Source organism: Protopterus annectens, chromosome 7.part0 (assembly GCF_019279795.1).
Source record: "Protopterus annectens isolate FY-2018-M chromosome 7.part0, PAN1.0, whole genome shotgun sequence".
NCBI lineage: Eukaryota > Metazoa > Chordata > Ceratodontiformes > Protopteridae > Protopterus > Protopterus annectens.
Genome location: NC_056739.1, coordinates 1270362919 through 1270384831, shown reverse-complemented (window position 1 = coordinate 1270384831; position 21913 = coordinate 1270362919). Strand labels below are relative to the sequence as shown.

Here is a 21913-nt window from a genome sequence, read left to right as displayed (position 1 = left end):
TGACAATTTGGAAGGGGGAAGGTGGGAGGGATTGTTGAAATGGAAGAAAGAAGTCAATACAGATCTAGCATTATGTTAAGAATATAACAATCTTATCTGAAGTTGTCTTTGGGAAAGAGTCCCCAACCATTCAACTGAGTGGCCCTTGGTCAGAACATTTCACAATATGTATTTATTTTACATTTGTTTACCGGGATAGTCCGATCAGATACATGTCCATTTTGGGCGGAGGCCTGGGGAGAAAAGCTCCAAATAGACGAACTTACATAGATTACACAAGAAGTTGGATAACATTAGAAAATATAAAACAAAGTGCCTATGTACAATGGCTTAGTAGTGTTCCCTAGTAGGGGCTCATAATTCGCATGGAGAGACACAATTAAAAGCAAGAGACGTCAGATTAGATATAGAGCTTGGTAATGTAGTTGTATGTTATGATATTTACAGATTATGCTTTAAGTTTAGAACTTAATCAGGGTTAGTACATGGGCAAAGCCAGTTCACTTTGAGATACTGTTTGAGGGTTTTTTTTTTTTAAGATACTTGGAGGATTGTAGAGTTATATTGTTTGACAATGAAGTCCAGGTTTTGCCAACAAAGTTGGCAAACAGGGATTCACCAGCAAAGTTATTAGCTTTGTGGGTTTGGACCAGTAGTTTGTTGGCTGACTGTAGGGATCTCAGGTTGCTATATGGCTTAATAATATTTGTAAGTGAGGGGGTATCCTCAGGGTGGTACAGAAGTGCGCTATTAAGAGCTGATTGAATTGAATTAAGCTGGGCAGTTCTAGCCACTCTAGTTGTTTCAGCTTCTGGCAGTGGTGTGTTCTCTAGGTGGAGCCAGTGGCGAATTTGGCAATATGGTTGTAGCTATGGGACAGCTTACCTAGTTCAGATTTGTTGAGGTTTGAGAGTACAGGCAAGGCATATAAAAGAGTAGAGAGTAGGTCTGACCGGGCGATTGCATTCCTAGCCAGTGGGGTTAAAAATGTCTTGTTTTTATACAGTGATCCAAGCTTCTTATTGATGGTCTGTATGGTTTTGTTGACCTGTAGGTCAAATTTGAGATTATTGTCTATGATATCCCCTAGACGTTTGGTGTGTTGATCTGGGGAGATAGTGGTACCATTGTTAGACGTGACAGAGAATGAAAGTGTGGCAGATCTACTAGTGGGGGTGAAGAGTAGAAGTTTAGTTTTATTGGGGTTCAGCAGTAGGCGTTGGTTGGCAAGCCAGTTCTCAATAGTGTTAAATGTATTTTTGGTTAGGATTTGCAGTTCGGCTGGGGAGTTGGCAGAGCAGATCAGAGTGGAATCATCTGCATATTGAATACAGGTAACTTTAGGAATAGCAGTGTGAAAGTTGTTGATAAAAATAGAGAAGAGTAATGGACCTAGTATGAAGCCTTGAGGGACACCAAGTGTGAGAAGTAGCTGGCTGGAGAGTTTGCCCTGCCATAGTACCGCCAGTTGTCTACCAGTCAGGTAGGACTGGAACCACTGGATTGCGTACTTATTGAGGGAAATAGATTTTAGAGAAAGAATGAGAAGTTCATGGTTGACCATGTCAAAGGCTTTTGATAGGTCAAGAAAGAGGGTGGAGATAGCCTATTGTCATTCCTGTTTTGGTTTATGGCATTAGTAAAGGAAAGGAGGACTGAGGTGGTGCTGTGGTATGGCATGAAACCATGCTGGGAGTTGGATAGTAAGTTATTCTGTGTAAGGTATTGCATTAGTTGCTTGCATACACATTTCTCCATTATTTTGGTTAGTGGGGAAAGAATGGCAATGGGTCTATAGTTGGACATGTCTGTAGAACTACTACCTTTATGGAGTGGGATGACGTGGGATATTTTCCAGAGGAAGGGGATAGCGCTTTCAGATAAGGTTCTGTTGATAAGGATAGATATAGGATATGCAATGGTATCTGCAGCTATTTTTAGGTACTCTGCAGGGAGGAGGTCAGCAGCGAGGGTGGTAGGTTTTAGTTTTTTTATAAATGTTTTAATAAAACTAGTGGCTATTGGCTGGAAACTAAATTGGGGGTGATTATTGGGTAGATTAGGGGTGTGGTTTAAGTTTGTGGGGGTTAGTTGATTTGTTAGGGATTGGATTGTTTCAGTGAAAAAGTTATTATAAGCACCAGCTATGGTCTCTGGAGAACTATGGGTGTGGTTAGCCGGGGTTGGGGTGGTAGAATGACCTGGATGAAGTAGTTTATTTAAGCCCGCCCAGAACTTTTGAGGGTTGTTTTGGTGTTTTTGTAGGAGATTTTGGTAGAAGCTTTTTTTATCTAGTAAAATAGATTTTTTTATATCATTCCTGAGTTGACGATATTTTAGATGGTCAAGTGGGGCTTTAGTTGTTCTCCAGCTGACCCAGGCTCTGTTTCTATGGTGGAGCCAAAGGCATTTCACAATATGGTGGAGCCAAAGGCTGATCTGGACTGAGAATAGATGTCCACCTTGTACTGAGTGATGAATGTATGAGTAGAAGCCCATGTGGCTGCTGCACAAATGTCATGCAAAGACCTGAGAGCAAAAAAGGCCATAGTGGTAGCTACTGTACTGGCAGAATGGGCCTTAGGTCAAATAGATAATGGAATACCTTTTAAGAAATACACAAATGCTATGCAATTAGAAATAAATCTGGATAAAGTAACTTTTGAACCTGGTTAACCATGTTTTGCCTTAGGAAAGGACATAAAACGTTGGTTGGATTTTCTAAGAAAATTTGGCTCTGTGTGGATAAAACCTTAACTGACGACGTATGTCAAGACAATGAAGCATATATTCGCCTTTATTACTGAATTTAGGAAAGAAGACAAGTAAGTCAGTGGACTGGTTCAGGGAAGACTCCTAGGCCATCTTAGTAAGAAAGGATGGGTATTTCTGAGATCATATTTCTTGGGGCTGCAGCAACAAAAATTGCATCCACAGAGGGACCTTCACTCCACAATGACATGTACTTAAGGGTACCAATACCTTGTCCAATTTACAGGGGATCAGCTCCACCACATCAGGCTCTCTCCAAGCCCTCCTGAATATGATGTCTATGGGGGCATCTAGAGGTGGAACCACCCAAGAAGTGAATGGACCCATCACAAAGGCTTTGCGGAAAATCAACTCCAATAAAGAAGGGACTTCAGTGGTCCAACCCCCCACTGTCTCATTAATTCCAATAAATCACGAAAAGAGGCATCTTTATGGATGATTTTAGGGGACCCTTCCCTATCATCAAGGTCCTAGTTCTCAGTAAGGTCTTCCACTGACTCTTCTTAGGCACCTCACAGAGAAGAGCCCAGGGAGACTGTAGGCTAGGGCTGGCCATACGTCAATGACTCGGGCTGTGCCAAGACCAACTCATGAGAAACCAGGCCCCAAGCAACTGGGAGGATCAGGATGGATCCAACAAAGGAAAAGAGGAATCCATTTCTGAGCAAGATAGAATCCTTCCTCCAAAGTCAAATGCTGATGCTGAAGCCAAACAGCTAGCTAGAGATGCCTTTGGATTTGAGAACCCAAGGGGAAGCCCTTGTACCAGCTGCCAACCTGGTGGGATCAGACATTGAGACCAGAGCTGAGCTATCTAGAGCAGAGGCACAGAGGGGGCAGAGACAACTCCAAAAACCTTCAGATTGAATCCTATCTTACCAAGTTCACTGATGATTGCAAACTGGGAGCAATCATCGAGTCCCAAAATTATGTTAACATATTATAAAAGGGGCTAATACAGACAAAGGATTAGTGCCAAAGCCACGGACTAAAACTAAATGCAAATAAGTGCATTAATATCCCCTTTGGCAAAGAGGAAATCCCTGCAAATTACAGTATTGACAGCACCCCCCCCTCCCCCAGGCTCAAACCCAGTGGTGCAAGATTTGGGAACACAGGTTGCTAACAATGTAAACTTCGATCACCATGTCAGCCTTCTTCGTGGCACATCTCATATGTAAGGGAATCACATTCAAGACTAAGGATGTTATAACTCCTCTGTACTTGACCCACATCAGACCACTAATAGTGTACAATGTTCTCTTTTGCATATACCTCACCAACCACCTGCAGCAGCTGGACAGACCACAGAGGTTTCTAACCAAGAAAATTCACAGCCTCCAAAACATGACCTACATGGAAAGATTGAAAGCCCTGTCCCTACACTCTATATCCTACAGGCTGCTGAGAGACAACTTGTGGCTGGCCTACAGAACAGTCTCTGATCCTGCCCTAATGGAAATGCTGCACACCCACAAATCAAATGGGACAAGAGTCATTCACTCCAGGGATCTCAACCTAGCCTGTGACATTAACAGAACTTTCTAGAGAAACAGATATATCTCCCAAAAAATGCCTCTCATCTTGAATAAACTCCCAATTCACGTGAAGCAGAGTTCCTCAATGACAATATTCAAGTGCAACCTAGACAATTGAATGGGAGACTGTAAATTCACCCCCGGGGTGGCACCTATGTCCCTCATGGACAGGGGCAGTCAGTGCTGATTATAGACTCGTTCTGCAAATAATGACCATCTAACCAAGGTCAATTAGGGAACATGGGAATAATATGGCTAGGCTTGCAAAGGCCCTAGGGCCATTAGCCTAGCAACCTCTTATGAACTTATGAACCTTTAAGAAGTTTCTGAAGAGCTGATCTAAGTCTATTTTCTTGATGCTCTTAGTAGATCTAGTGTACTGGGAGGAAGACATGAAAGCAGGCTGGCTGGGTTTAGATAACTGAAAAGGCACCTCCTGGATCTCAAAAGGTGAGGATCTGACCATGTGCAGAGATAGCTCCAGAGAAAACTCAGGCTCTGGTGTTATGGCCATGAAAGATGAGTGGATCTGACCCAAAGCTGCAGCTGCTGCTAAAAAGAGGCTTGGAATTTCAGTAGGAAACAGTGAGGTCAGATCCACGCCTGACATCAATAAGGATGGAGACCAGTGCTGAGGAGGCACTGGCTCCAGCACTTTTAAGGAAGATGGAGTCATCAAAGGCCTTAGGGCTTTCAGATCTGGCTTTTGCTCCAAGGGTGTCTTCTTCTGTCTCTCTTTTATCTTCAACATTTCACTCTCAACACATTTTCCTTTTCTCTGTCTTGTCCCTATCTCCCCCTCTCTCATTCTCTATATTTTCCCTTATTCATTTCTACTACCTGGAGAGGTGGGCTGTAGAAAGAGCAGTAGTAGCTGAAGCAGCTGGTAACAAGCATTTCACAACTAATGTAGCCTGGTGATCAGTTAAGGACCATGACCTGAAGGTTGCAGAAGCCTGACATTTAACACTTAAATGCTAATTACCAAGTCATATACATACTTGTCTTGTGTATCCTAAGGGGCAGCTTGTGCCCACACCACACACATTTCTTAAAAACTGAAGTCTTATCCAAGGGATCAGTACAAGGAACAATCATCACTGCAACCAACAGAGTAAAAACCCAACTCTACAATGACTAAAAGAGAGTACAATAACGACTAGCAGAGTGCAATAATATACTAAGTAGGAAAAGAAAGCACTCGCAAGAAGAAAACTCGAAGGAGGAAAGTTTTTTTTTAAATATGTGGAGAAAAGGGTGGGAATGAAAGCCAGCTAAAATAGCAGAGCAAAAGTTTACCTAGAAAGGGAAGCATCTACCAAGAAAGATAAACCTTAACCATCTAGCTGACAAATAACAAAAGGGACAGGAGAATGGCTGAAAGGAATCAAAAATAGGAGAATTATAAACTTGTCTCTGCAAAGCCTTGTTGAGTATGTCTATCACTGGAAAAGGTAAACAGGATATGAGGAGCTTCCGAGGGCATTATGGGAGAGGAGGCAGATCTTCAGAATATGAAGATTCTAAGATTGTTGGCTGTCGAATTTTAAAGGTTAAGGTGGATGGAAAAGACAATATCAGATCCTGAGGGAAATAAATATTAGCTTTTTTCCTCTCTACTGAAGTTTCTGATCAGCTGATTATGATATCTAAAAATGAAAGTCAAGCACCTTAATGGGCCAAAAACTTTATATGCAATCCGGATTCCACAGAAGTAGCGACATGAAAAGATCAAACTGGAATGAACATGCTTCTGAAACAACTGCATCATAAGCTATTTAATTCATTGTACATCTGTTAAATGCATATTATCTAGCTATATTTTCTAGTGCCACAAAAAATAATGTAATATAGGAATATAAATACAAGTTGCTACAGTGACTACTGTCTTTTGTGTTGAGACCACTCTAGCATAACCTATACAACAATAGTGCTCTTCTACTACATTAATTTCTGCTCTACATTAGGTACTGTATTACCTGCGTACCTGCTGTGCAAGGTCAAGTGCCTTTGTATAAATTAACAAAAAATTATGTACTTCATGCAGGGAGGAGTAGTAGCATCTCAGATACAGGAAACAACAGACCTATTAACATAATTTCAATAGAAGGACATACTACAAAGTAAATTTTAAGAAACCAAATATTAATTATACAAATATTGTATGAGCATAGGAGGTACAGGACTCAAAACAATATGAAGTCACAGTAGAAAGGTCAGGCCAAATTGATAAAAGGATATTTTTTTTTCTGGGTGATAAAAGCAGTAGACGAAGGAAAGGCTATGGCTATGGCCTATCAGGATTTTGCTCTGTTGTCTAAAGTTTTGCTTGAACCTTTTGTAGATCATTACTTGGGCAGTGCTTGATGATGTGCAAAAAATCAATAGCTCATAGTTGAGCTATGTAACCACGGTAGCCTTCAAATCTTGGACGCCCGTCTCTGCCTGCGTCTGTTTCAATCATGGGTTTCATCAAATTAATATGTTTTGGTGTAGACATGCATTTGCTTGTTACACGCTCTAGGGATATAAACCTCAACACAACAATGAATAGAACATGCTGGAGGGATAGATTCCCTTCGCAGAGACTTCCCTTACTATGGAACAGGGTCCTGATCTACATAAGACAGAGCCCCTCACTATCACTCTTCAAGAGGAACCTTGATGAGTGGATGGGTAACAGAAAGTTCACACCGGGGATCACACCAACAGCACTACTAGATAGGGGCCAAGGGTATTAGCTGCTAGTACAAGGGTCTAGGGAACTACTAAAGGGGCGGTGAATACCGCACAATGTGGCTGGGCTAATATATGCCTTCGGGCAGATAGCCCAGTACCAACTTATGAACCTATAAATGACACTTGTGCATGATCTTGCCTCATTTAAATATCAGCTAATTGCCAGCTTATGATAGCAGGTAATGAATGATACGTGACTGTTCTCTTTTGTTGTAATTTGGGTGCAAGACTGCTGGGCAGGTACTGAATCTCTTTGGAACTATCTTTCAGAAACAGGACAGGTCCATTGTATAAAGAACTGTTTAATGTTATGCCTTTTGTTAGGATTCTGCAAATTTATTTTTCTTTGTAATTCATTCATTCATTCATTCATTCATTCATTCATTCATTCATTCATTCATTCATTCTCTTCTTCAGGGTTATGGTAACCCAGAGTCTGCCATGACATTCAGGAATGCAAGATAATTCTGGAAATGATAATAATCTCTCTTGAGATGCAAACACACACTTACTTACAGCACACATGGGTGCAAGCAGTTTGGATGTTTTGAATAAATTACCAGTTGGCTGGCCAGAAAAGTAAATCTAGTATCTGAGATTTTACGTCTCCTGATAATTGCTCTGTATTAACTAAGGAATGCTTTTAATGACTATACTTGTCCTTTGCTCTGTACTGACTGCAGAGAAGAACTGATATTTATAGAGTACAGACATAGCAGGGAAGCTAAGAAAATATTTCTGATTGTTCTGTATTTGTAGAATTTAGTAGATGTGAAACAATGTACTCTTAAAGTGGAGTTAAAATGGATTAGGAATACCCACACACACAATGGACTTTATTGTTTGGTTAACATTATTGCATTTATGAGCCAAAAATGGTTTGTAACACTGTCCCCAGTTTTGAAGTCTCTTAGGAACCTTTAGGGTGTGTCTGTTCGGTGGTTGTAGTTGCTTGTTAGGTTGCTACCACTAAGGTACTGACCTAATAAGCTAAGAGCAGTGATTTTTATGTCTTCTTTCTTCTTTCCTAATTTCTCCATTTCAGTACTGGGAACATAATACGTTAAGGGGAGAGTAGTCAGGCGTCTAGCTCTTTATGTAACTATATTCCTTTTTATTAAGCATATACCTATTTTTTAGTTTTATTGTTTGCATTATAGTTTCTGCTACTATAATTTCTCCCCGCCTACTTCACTGTACTCTATATATCACAACATTATGATTTTCTGTATGTTCTCTTGTGATGTTGTATACAAATCAAATTGGATACAAACAAGTTACACCTCAGAATAAGTGAATAACATTTTAATTTTTGTTCTTTTTTTGTATATGTCTAATACCATCTTTAGATGCAACTATAATGTACCATATTACATATTCTTTATTAACTCAGTACACTCTATGCCGTATGTATTGTTTAATCAGCTTGCATTTTTATATGCATATCTTTTTTTTCTTATGCATGTGTACTGTCACTGCCAGCTTTGTCTGGGTCAGGGATAAAAATGTTCCTTGCATCAGTTCACTCACAAGGTTTATACATATAAAATAAATAAATAATAGATAGAATGGATAGTTTTTTATGTAATAATCTATGGGGATAGTGAGTTCCTACCACTGAATTCTGTGTATGAAGAAATCTATTAAAGATTTATTAGGGTAGCACAGTGTTGCATAGCCAACAGTAAATTGGCTTTTAATCTTGCAGTTTTGATCTACAGCGTATCCATCCAGTTTGGTGAATGCATACTTAATGAGATTTCCCATGGCAAGTATTCTGTATTCCAGTTAGTCTGGTTTCAGTATTTCTGTATTCTGAAGCGATCAACTATACTCTTTTATAGAGCACTGAAATTTTGATGAATGCATTTAAATGTAGCACTGGCATGATTTTTGAAGTTTTGAAGCTCAGATTCTTGTTAGTATGCCCATATAGTTCTAGTTATTGATAACCTAATTTTTATCAAATGTGGTTTAGTTATTGACAAACTCATCTTTATCAGATATGTCTTTTATTCAAGCATTTCTCAGTCTGGATGTTACTTTCCTGGCTGCTTTTTAAAGTATATGTTTTTTCATTTGGTATTCATCTACTTTGGTAAATCTAATCAAGGAGAGTATGCATTCCTTGTTGTAGGACATATTTTGAATGCAATCAAATTTTCTGTACAATTTTTACAAATAAAAGCTATTTGGGTATTCTTAAGGGGGCTTCAGGCTGACTTCTGTTATCTTTTATATTGATTTTTAGATATATCTTCATGGGTTAACTGCAGTAAAAAGAAAATCCTTACTCTGCTTTTTTGTTCTTGGAATTGGCTGGAAACATCTCTATTTCATGTGTATTACCAGTCAGGCACAATATAAATTTTATAGTAGACTGAGAAGCACTTCATAGTCCTTCTCTGCATGCAATTATCTGCAAATGAGAGATTAGAGGTGACCTCATTTGCCTGTTATATTAATACATTTCTGGTAGTTGAAGATAGAGGTTCAATAGGTATAATAAACAGAAGAAGGGAGAGCAAGAAATCCTACCTATTCTTTTTCAGAAAACTGAAAGGAAGAGACAATATGCCTTGAGTAACAGTTCTTGCTTGTGGTCTATTATACAGCACTGTTACTAATTTGATTTATTTACTGAGGAAGCGTATATGATTCATGATTCCTTAAACACAGACGTAGTCTATAAAGCCAGAAAACTTAAGTTCATGAAAATAGCAAGCAAGTCTAGCTAGGCATGTCTTAAGAATCTACTACTGTTCTCAGATGAAGCTTGCCTAGCTGGACCTATTCTTAGAAAAACTTCATTGAGATGAGAATATATCTGTGTTATGGAACTGAAGTGTAAGAAAAACAGACATTAGTATAACAGTAATAGGGTTGTGGTTAGGGGCAAGGGAATGGTTAGGGTTAGCACATGTGAACCACAGATCCTAGTACAGGAGAATGCAGTGGACCCTCCTGAGTCTGGTCCACTGAACTTTGCTGAACCCAGGAGGAAGCATGGAGTTAATACTTGGACATGAATTCTACCACCAAAATTATGGCTAGCTGACTCAAAGACTCGAAAGGCTGCTCGTTAGGAACAGGCCAGTCTTGAGTGTTCTCCAAAAGACTGGTTAAGGACTTGTGATGCTTGCATCTGGGCAATATACCCTTCATGGTGGTTCCAAGGATGCACCACTCCCAGGCTATTTATCGTCTGCCCAAATGAAGGAAGGATGTGAACTTGATCTGTTGCTAGTACAGGGAAAAGATGCAATGTGCAGGGAATGGGTCATGATCTCAGAAATGGGCTTACCACCAAGGTTTGTCCTCCAATTCTTTAGCCTTTTGAATGTTGTCCAATATAGGCCTTGGCCTGTGAGAGAAGTCGTCTAACTGACTTCTTTGTTGGGCAATTTCAACTGCTGCTTTTTCAGACTAATGATATGGGCAAAAAGCTCCAGTGTCTGTGAGTGACTATCTTAAACTGCTAGTACTTACAGCAGGGTTTTATGTAAACGTGTAAACCTAAGCAGTAAGAGACAGTATTGGTTTGTATTGTGGCTCAAAATTTGGCAGTCATCTGAACAGTTAGATAGTTTGGGGGCTTTGAATAGAGCACATTTAGTCTTTTCTTTGATGACTGTCAGGATTAAGATCTGAACTATGTGAGCAGTAGAAAAGAATGACAGGCTCAGAGGTAGGTGTGTTCGCTTAGTGCAGTGTGTGACTGGTGCAGAAAGCATGCTCATGAAAAAATACACCAAACTGAAGTGGAAAGAACCATAATCTTAGTCACAGACATACCAGGGAGGATCCCTGATAAAAGAGTCATCCATTTCTTTATTCTCGTGCCTTAGTCTTACTTAAAACACTGGTGCACATGTGCAGTTTTCTCTTACAGATCAAACATTCTCTCTTCACAGAACCATATCTTTATATCTCATCTTCATGCCCCATCCTAATTATTTTTATTCTACATTTAACAAACACATCTTCCTTGTCTTTTTCATTTATTCTAGTACCACAAAGCCTTATTAAAATCCTGAAGCTATAATAATTAAAAATTATAAGCTCTCTTAGGTATCCAGAATCCCTCTAGCAGTTTGACAACTCATTTCTTTTCTTCCATAGTTATTTTCCTCCCTTTGTTATCAGTACCAATATCAGGGTCTATATCATACATTCAAAATTCCAAAATGTTGAACACCATATGTTCGAACTTGGAATTTCAAATATTAAAAACATTGAACACTCAGAATAGCGAATTGTTTTCCCAGGGAAAAGATTTGGTGTTCCGAGAAACATACACACAACACAAGCACACCAAAATAAATAAACCACACACATACAGTTAACAAAATCCAACCCCACACTAAACCACACACACATTACTAACTATCCACTTACCTTAATCCGCATCCTAACCCTAAGGTCCGTAACTATCGCACAGATACCCTACGAATCTATACTCAAACAAACTAATTAATACACACACATACAGTTAAAAAAACACAACCCTACACTACACCATACATACATTACTAACTAGACACTTACCTTAACTCATACCCTAACCCTAAGGTCGGTAACTCTTGCACCACAGTGGAGGAAATAGCGAAGCCATGGAACAGCCCACCAAAATCTTGCCCTAGGTAAGATTTCGATGTTCCAGGGCTTCGCTATTTTCACCATTTGATATTTAGAGTTTGATGTTTTCATGTTCGGCGTTTTACCTCTTCGGAATTTTGATATAGACCCCAATATCATTCCTTCCTTTGTCCCCTTTGGTTCCATTTCATTCACACATGTCCTGTATTTCTTTCTCCTGGTCATATTCCATCATCTAAATCTGATTCTCTATTTACAACACATTGGTACTCATCAGTGCCTTGCTGTTGCAGGAGGGAGTTTATTTTTTCAGAGCTAATATCTTGCTGCAGGATACTGCAGATCATGCAGTACACTTCTTTTGCAAAGCAAAGTAAAGACCTCATAGTGGCTGGTGACATATCTTCAGAGTCTGTGGTGTTTATTATGCATTGTGGTGAACATCCAAATGTTACATGCCGGCAAGATTGAAAAAATACATTTGTAGAAGTGAGGAAATATAGTTTTTCTGGGATTGTTTGTATTTAGAAGTACATAAATACAATCTGTAGTTAGAAAAAAATGATCCAGCAGTAACCACAAAGAAATGTGTCAGTGCACGGCAGTTTAGCAGGAAACTGGAAGCTGTGGATTCAAAAATCAAGTTATCACATTCCCACTTTAAGATATCACATTATCATGTATTACCACTTATTCAGGCTGGCCCACAAATAGTTCATTTTCATATTTCTGTTCAACAATAAGCAAATTCTTTTAAACACACTTTTTTACATTTACGCACTTTATAGAAATGTTATTTTTTGTATAGTTTCATCAGAACTTATTAAAGGCAAGATAACTATTCATGTCATGCTTATAACCATACCTACTGCAAGTTTGAACTGAATATGTGAAATCAAGTCTGGCTTCCATTATGGATTTTCATTCTTATATTGCTCTCTGTCATATCTATTGCTGTTACAACATATCCTGCTTTCATTTCACAATTTAACCTTATTTGTCACACATTCTTTTCTTGGTTAATTCTTTTAATTGAAAACTGGTATTTTCACTCGCCCGGCACACATTCACATCTTTTGATAAGATCATGCCTGTTTCTCTTAACAGTCTGCCACTTACTTCATCATTTCGTATAGCACAAATTATTCACTTTCTTATAACTTTAATAACTGGCTAAGTACTTGGTCTCATACTGGGGGAAGGGTCCATTGCTCAAGCTCCTCCCTTTACCCATAATCCCTGTGTAAAGAGCAAACTACCTCAGACCAAGCTTGCCCACCAAAAACAGAAATTTAGGAAAGAAAAAAAGAGAATATCCAAAAAAGGTATCTGACATAAAAAAACTGCCAGCCTGGAGAGCGACAGAGAGAGAACAAGAGAGAGAAACAACTCCAGGAGTCAAGACTTGGTCAGCTAGAATTCTGTAGGTATGATAATGTGAGAAACTATACACAAAAAAGGAAGAGGGGTGATGGGTGGGCAGTTGAGGAAGGATGGAAACAGACAACACAGATGTATTATTATGGTGTGTACAGAACTTTCATATCTGTTGTCATCTTTTCTTTCCATTCCTCAATGTATGGGATAGAATCCTCAGCTACTTTATTAAACTGGTGATCTTACGGAAGGATATTTCAGAGTACAGATGAACCAAAACAGGCCCTAGACCTGGACTGCATATCCAACCTGTAGTGTGAGATGAAAGTATGAATCTTGGACCAGGTAGCTGCAGCACAAATGTCATTGATTGGTACACTACAAAAGAAGGCTGTAGATTAAACCAAAGATCTAGTGGAATGTATTTTTTGGAATTGTAGGAAGTGATTGATCTCTTTCTTGATAGACATAAGATATGCATTGAGATACCCAATGTGAAAGGGTGATTTTGGAGACTCCTTTTCCAAGCTTAGCAGTAGAAAAAGATACAAATAATTGGTCAGATTTCCTGAAATAATTTGGCAGATTTAAGTAGAAATGTGACTGACAATGAACATCTAGCAAATATAATGTATATTCATCCTTGAAAAATTTGGAAAGAGCACAGGAAGATTTATGGACTGGTTGATAGATGATTCAGAAGTCACCTTATGGAGAAAAGAGGGGTTGGTTTTTAGGTACACTCTGTCTTTGTGAAAAATTAGGTAAGAAGGTTTTGAGGACATGGAGTGAAGCTCAGAAATTCTCCTGGCAGAGGTGACAGCAACCAAAAATAAGGTCTTCCATGATAAAAAAAAATAAGGAAACACTAGCAGCAGGTTTGAATGTGGGACCAGTCAAAGCTTGTAGTAAAATAGTAAAGTCCCAGGGAGGAAATGGATCTGTAACAAGAGGATGTAAAGGAAAGGTTCCTCTTACGAAAGCCTTGGATAATCCAAGAGATGCTATGGTCATGTGATTTTTACCCATGTGGAAAAAGGATATCAAATCTAATTGTACTTTGATGGTGATCCACATTGAAAAAAGATGGTTAAGAAAATCCAGAATTGCTGGAAGAAGGGCTGAGAAGGTGTCAATATTACTCACAACCACCCAAATAGAAAACCTTTTCCATTTGCTTTTGAAAGTTTTCTTAGTAGAGGGTTTTTGGAAAGAGGACAAAATGTGAACAACTGAAGATGAAAACCTAGAATGTCAAACCATCACTGGAAATGGAGAAACCATGTGGTTAGTTTGAGGGACTGAATGTTCCGGTGAGGTGACCCCGATGGGTGAGAGAATTATATCTGGGTCCATGACCAGCATCCAGAGAGGATGGACTAGATGAGGTCAGAGGAAGGTAAACCACACTCGTTGAGGTCAATAAGGGCCATGAGGATGACTGTGACCTTCACAGTGGTTGCTTTCTGAAGAAACTCTAGAATCATGGGTGTCAGAGGAAAAGCATAAAGGAGTCCCAGGGGCTGAGAATGCATGACAGCCTCACTGGGTGACTCCCTGGGAAGAAGCAAAGAGATTGCAGCAAGGTCAGCCCCCAACGGCTGAAAATCTACTTTGTTACTAATGGATTGAGGAGCCACCTGTGGAGGAGTAGAATCAACCTGCTCAGTTTGTCTGCAAAGATATTGGATTGGATCCCTACCTTGTGCACAGCTATTAGAAAGGAGCAAGAAGATATTGCCCATTGCCACACTCTCAAGGCCTCTTGACACAACAGATAAGATCTGGTCCTTCCCTTGTTGATGCACCAAATAACTACCATGCTGTCTGTTTGGAAAGAAATCACACCTTTTCTTAGATGTCTTACACTTTTCTTTTTCTTTTTTCTTTGTCCAGATCTCTCATTTTATCTTCTGACTTATCAGATACCTTTTTGGTTGAAGAAAGAGAAGAGGAAGAAGAAGCAGCAAAAGACTTTCCCAGTCCAGTGGGGGAATTGTCTCCTGTTGAAGGCTGAAGTACCCCCTTCAAAATAAGTTTGTTTCTCCTGTAATCAGTTGCCCATTGGCCAAAGGCCTCACAAATGGAGCAGGAGATTCCAGTTGTGATGGACTTAAACAGCTGATGCACTTTTCATGGCATCTGAGTTTCGGAGCTTGTGTGAGCAAGCCATATATTTTTTTAAACTGTGAAGACTAATCTGTTATCCTAGAAGAAGTAAAAAGGTAAAACATAGACAAAATAACCTTTTTTAATCAATGTAAAGAATACACTAAGAGGATATCTACTTTTCTAACAGCGTCCCATGCAAGGGGGAGGGGGAAAAAGAAACGGGGGAAGACAATATGAATAAAATGCTAGTAGAGGGGTTGGATGTATGACAGAGTAATGAAAGACAACTCCAAATGAAAAATAAATACTTATTTTTAGGCAAAAATCCTATTAAATCTTTCCTTAGCACCAAAGATCCATTAATCATTTATCATGGCAAACAAGATCTGAGGTAGCTTGCTCCTTACCACAGGGATTATGGATAAGGGGAGGAACCTGAGCACCAAATCCAAAGTTTAGAAGTGGCAGAAGTCAGATTTGAGGTCAGATCTGAAATCTATACATTGAGGAATGGAAGGAAAAGGCAACATCAGATCTAAATCTTTTGCAGCAGAAGGATTAATTACGATATAGCTATTGGATAAGGTTTGGGAGGAGTGTATAAAAGCTTGAAAGACTGAGGAACTTTATACATCCTATCTGTCTTTTTGGGGCAGACTGTTCTGACTGACAGGAAAATCCAGGCAGTAGCAGACACATATTCCAAAGCTGACAGAACAGGAGGAATGCAGGCAGTTTCTAGAAATTCCTTCTGTATTAATTCGTAGTATTTTTCAGGGACTGAGAAGCCTTAGTTTTCTCCCAGAGAAAACACTGGCACATTCTAAAAATGGTTTCGGAGAAAGAGAACTCTCTACAGGGAGATTCAGAAACTGAGCTCTTCTCTGAGTGTGAAACAGAAATCTGAGGAGAAAACTGTGTATCTGTCCCCTTCATCCTCCTGTCCACGTTCAGAATCTTGAACCTCTTCAGGAAAGGAGGTATCCCTCTTTCTTTTACCAGACACTGTTTTAGAAGAAGGATCTATAGCCTGACTTAAACCCTGTGCCAGACCCAGTAAATTGCTCCTGTCTGAGGAAATTTGAGGAGGAGTAGATACATATTTAGTTTTCTGTTTCTTTTTGGTAGGAAAAATTGGACCATTGGTGTCATTAATGGCATCAACAGCTTCCCTAGGGATGGGCACAACATTCTAACAAGACAGGGAAGCCTTTCCTGTTCCCTCTCATAGGACCAACAGGAGTGGCTCTCCCTTGCCTACTGAGGAGACCTCAGTATCCACAGAAGCAGTGGTTAACCCCTGGTCCATAGTGGCTATAGATGTTACACTAGAGGGATCTGGGGTAAAAGATGACTGGTCTGAGGTACAACTAATGGGCACAGCAGAGTCATCTACTTGCAACTGAGGAAAATTGCTTGGCTACTGTGATGGCAAAGGCTGTTTGCTTAACTTTTTCTTGTGGTTGGAAGAAGGACCTACGATGGGACTGACAGACTGGAAGATATCACCCATAACCCTCCTGGACATGTGCAGTATTCACTGAATGCAATCTTGGGTATTGACTCGCATTTTCATGGTATTACATTGGGATGAAATGGTAGGCTTTAAATGACCTCCGGGTCGATAGCCTAGTGATATCTTATGATCCTATAATCTGAAATGCAAAGGAACAGCACAAGCCAAAAGTGAATCATTGAAAGCCTCAGAGGAGCATATTCTTTGGCAGCAGTAAAGCACTGGAGGGGTCGGTGCCCAAACATGTCTTTTTGTCAGCTCCATACCTCTCAATTGTACAGATTTTTGCAGAATGTTCAGATTTTTGTCTCATATTTTTGGTCAGTTTTTCATAAAAGTGTGGTTTTCTGGCAAATTAAGGGCAAATCATTAAAGACTTAAGTTAGAAAATAATGACATACATTTGAGTTTTAGACTTCATACCCTTCAGAAAATTCATGCTAATGCAAAACCGGTTATTCAAACAACTTTCTAAGTTTTTAACAGCAATATTTAAACATTTTCTCTATTTTCTGGCCTTTGTCCCACTTTTATTTATGGCTTTGTCCAGATTTCTTGCTCTAAGAGCTTGAGAGGTATGGCCAGCTCAGCCTGAGCAGCCTAACAGCTTGAGTGAATGGAAGGTGCACTGAAGTTTTGGAAACTGGTTGGCTGTTATATCCTTGGCAGAATATAACCCATACAGCTAAGGCTAATGCAGCAGTGATCAATATGATGAACATATAATCTTTATAAACCAATAGCTTCCAGAGAAAAGGCTTAAACTAAATGTACAAAACTGCAACATTGTCACTTTTGGAAATACTGCATGCATACAACTTACAGCATAACCAGTACCACACTACACATAGATATGATGGTCAGGGATCTTGGCAGATGGCTTGATAGTTCCTTCATCTTTGATGATCATGTTGCAACAGTAGTTAGGAAATCCTTCTATGTGGCATAACTGATTTCCAAGAGTAACTCATCTATACCAAAGAATATTAATGTCCCTAAGTACTCTACCTTAATTAGACCAGTTTTGAGTATAATTGCTTTTTCAGCATGTACCTAACCAGAAATATGTGTCTAGAAAGGCTCCAAAGGTTCATGATGAAAAGATTATTGGCCTAGTAGCCCTTAACTACTAAGACAGACTAAAAGTCCTAGCCATATATTCTGTCTTTTATAACTCCAATGCGGAGATCTATGCTTCACATACCATGCATGAAAGACCCCACCCTAATGAATTTCTTATACCTTCACAGGATGAATGACTATACAAATACTCAAATGAATTCTCCAGACATGTAGATATCCTTCAGGAAGGTCTGAAACAGACAAATAACTGGTGCCAGAACCGTGGCCTAAAACTCAATGCAAAAAATGCATAATCATACCTTTTGGGAAGATGACCACTCCTGCAAAATGCAAGATGGATAACACTCCCCTAAGAGTATGCCCAGTGGTAAGGGACTTGGAAACTCAGCTTGACAGTAAACTGAATTTGATCACCATATATCCATAGTAGTGAGAAAATCCTTCTATATTGCATGACTTATAAGTAAGGGTATGGCTTCCAGATCTAAGGAGATCGCAGTCCCATTATACTCTGCCCTCATTAGTCCAATAATCAAGTAAAATGCACCCTTTGGCATGTACCTGACCAGGCATTTGCAGCAGCTGGAGTGGCCACAAAGGTTCCCACTAAAAGAATACAAGTGATATTTACAAGGTACGCACAGTCTTCAGACTTACTTGCACTGTAGTTCCTACAATCCTATAATCATATGAACAGAATCATGAAGCTCCCCAAATTCAAAGCTTTTGGCTTTGTTATTCAGCTGAATATCAAATTCTGTCTGGGCTGACAATGTTTACAACATTTTTCTAAAGTGTTGCTATTTTAACTTTCTCTTCAAAAAAAGTACAAGCGTTAAATACTTTTAAAGCTTCTTAGATAAAAACATACGGGTATAAACTACAGGACACTGTGTTTAAACAAAGCACTTGCAATGAGGAATAAAATGAATTTCTGGATCCAAAGCTTCCAGATTCCAGCCAAATTTTAAACTTCCTGACAACACTTGTAACTCAGCCTCAATTTAGATCATTGTGTTAAATAAAAAATATCAGTATGCAAGCCCACATCCTTTGAATTACATGAGAATGACATTTTCGTGCTGCTAGAACACATAGGAAGCGGGCTTCAACAGAATATTTTTCTACATTTTATTTCAAGAATAACTACACAAGATGGTCTCTTTATAATAATCACTTAACAAGAATTCAAAAGGTGCAGTTAATTCCAAATCCAGTAACTCTTAAAAGTAAATACATTTCTTCATTTTTGCAGATGTATATCTTTAGTTCTGGCAAATAGTTCACCTTTGCCTAATATTATGTCATGTCAGAAAGCTAACAAATAACACAAATAGGAGGTGTGCTAAGCTCTATGATGTTTTCATTCTCACTGATTTCTCTAAAAACTGTGCATGCTTCATGGAACACAAATCGCAGTAGATATCTTTTTTCAAAAAAGTACAGCCTGAATGTCATCCTTCTTTTATCTTTCATTGCAAAATATTATTCCATGGAAGAGCATATCAATGTATCATCCCAAGAGTTCCACTTGTTATCTCTTCTAACAACAGTATTTCCATTTAATTAACAAATTTCTTCATTTTTATAGTTGCGGAATTAAAAATTCCCATTTTAGACTGTGGCTATTATGTTTTCCTTGACATAATGATTGTTACAATAACTTAAACTTGACAAAAGCAGTTAATTGGTGTGTTAAATATTTGCTGTTAACTGTATACAGTACTGTACTGTGCTGCTCAGTGCTCAGCAGAATATCTCGCTGCCACACAAAAACTGCAGCCAGTTTACAAAGTCATTGTAAAGCCATTGTTGAACAGCAGTCAGTGTCTACTTTCAAGAAATGTTTCAATTTTTTAACTACTGGTGGTTGACAAACTGCATAATGAAAATCTATTTAAGTTAAAGAAGAAAAAGTAAATGCTTCTCTCCTTTTTTACTTGTACCTCAGTGTCAGATGAGATCATTGCATTAAAGGGAAAAAAATAGTTATCAAGCCACATCCTTTGAATTACATGAAAATGGCAATTTCATGCTGCTAGAGCACATAAGAAGCAGACTTCAGCAGAATTTCTTTTACATTTTTTCAAGAATAAGTACACAAGATCATCTCTTCATAATATCACTTAACTGGTAGTCATGACTTTGAAAACAGTACCTTATTGTCATATACTTTTGTACCTGTGCTGAATGGTGCATACATACTTCTTTGTAATGCGGGGCAAACAAATTCATAAACAGTGACATACGGTGCATTCTTTATGGGATTAACAGAAGCATTGATGTGTGTGTTTGTGACTATCTGCTGTCCAAAAACAAGAGTGTACAGAGCAGTAAGTGCACTAAAGTTAATGTGAAATGCACAGTTAGCTCAGTCTGCTGAAAAAACAGGGTGTGGGATACATTGTATGGAGGCCGAGCATACAGACTATTCACCACACAGCAACAGAAAGCAATGGAGATTATGCAGAAGGGGCAACCTTACAACATCTCCCACTGCAGAAGTAAAAGCTACCATGCTACTTTAGAGATACTAAAGGGGTAACATAATACAGGCCCAGATAGAAATGACAAATAAAGTGCAGTAACAGACCCAGATGGACAGAATATGACATGTGAGAGCAGGGACACAGCCTGCCATGAACATGCACATGATGCTGATAGCATAAAGTGTGTTGTTATGTAACATGATGGACCAGAAAGAACTAACAATAACATGTAGCACAAATACCAGCTGTGCATATAACATGATAGGCAGAGGTACATGAACAATTCAGGGGTATGGAAACCCAGATGAATTCATACTGTCATATACTGTCATCACATATGAAGCAACATGCAAGTTAACACAAGGAATGCAGGGAAGTGCATCAGACAAGCAGGATATATCTCAATAGCAAGCTGAACATAAAGTCAGAGCTGTATGAACTTACAAACAACTTGTGACACTCACAACCCATCAGTCTGGAATTTTGTGGATAATTCATGTGTCGTTTGTGAATATTGGCTCGATTCATATGCTTGTCTTACACATGTGGGAGAACTGTATGTTGTGTGTATATTTGACTGCTGGTGCAGGGGTGTGTGTTGAACAGGATTTGTACAATACTGAGCTTCGAGAATGTAAGCACAGCATACCCTGCTGGAAAAGAACGGAAATGTATATAAACTATATGCCTGTGCAAATGTGTGTTTTAGAGGTAGAGGCTGGAACATACAGAGTTAACTTGCAAGGCTTCAAGAAGGCAAGTTGGAATTAGAGTGCTTTACGATTGTTTTGTCTCTTAGTTTCAGTTCAGTGGCGGACATAGTGTCTGGAGGTAGAAGTTTTTGTATTTCTTAAAACAGAAATAACTGCTGGATTTCAAATGTAGAGGTGTTCTGTTGTTTTGCGAGTTCCAAGTTCTGCAAACTTCAGAGAGATATGTGCTTCTCACACAGAGATGTTGGAATTCTATAATTTTCTCTTTAGCCTGGGAACTGAAGTCAGGTGAGAAAGATTGAAGTCACCTAAGCTAACCCAGCAGTAGTGTCTGATATTAATTTGGGAACTCTCTCAGGGAGAGACTGTGCATTTTGTATCTTGTCTTGGACCTAGAAACATCCACTCAGCACTTCTGCCTGCATGTTGTCTGTAAGTAAGACTTAGGCCATAGTATCTCTCTTAGATATAGATAAGAATATAGTAAAGATTAGTTTAGATGTTTTCTGTATTTATTTGAGACTGTCCTGCAATGTTGTTTTAAAATATTCCTGTGATTTTGAACTCTGAAGTAACTGTTTGTTTATTGAGTATTGTTTTCTTTTATTATTAATTATTAATTATATTTAAACCTATCTTTGTGGCTGATATTTGTGAGACATATTTAAGCACTGAGTACTTGCATATGCATTTGGTAACAATGTATAAGCCACTCCTAAATAGTCTTGCAAGACTTGGTCAAAACTACCATTTGGATTAATAGTAACATTACACAGTAGGATCGGACACCCTTTGTAAGGGCCTTATAGTAGCTGATAAGTAGGGTGGCTGGTGGTAGCTGGTACTACCTTATAGTCTAGGCAGAAGGGGGCGTAGCTAGTAAACCTGTGCCAGCCTTCCTCAGATGTGTGTGTGTGTGTGTGTGTGTGTTTGTATATAAATCAAATCTCAAAGTGTGCGTGTGTCAGATATTTG

The 21913-nt window shown here is 39.0% G+C and overlaps 1 protein-coding gene across 3 annotated transcripts in view; it reads right to left on the bottom strand.

The window, feature by feature from the left end:
• The window catches only part of IQCH (IQ motif containing H), a 4045691-nt gene that overhangs the window by 154028 nt on the left and 3869750 nt on the right, over nucleotides 1-21913 (bottom strand). The gene's annotated exons all lie outside the window — the stretch shown is intronic.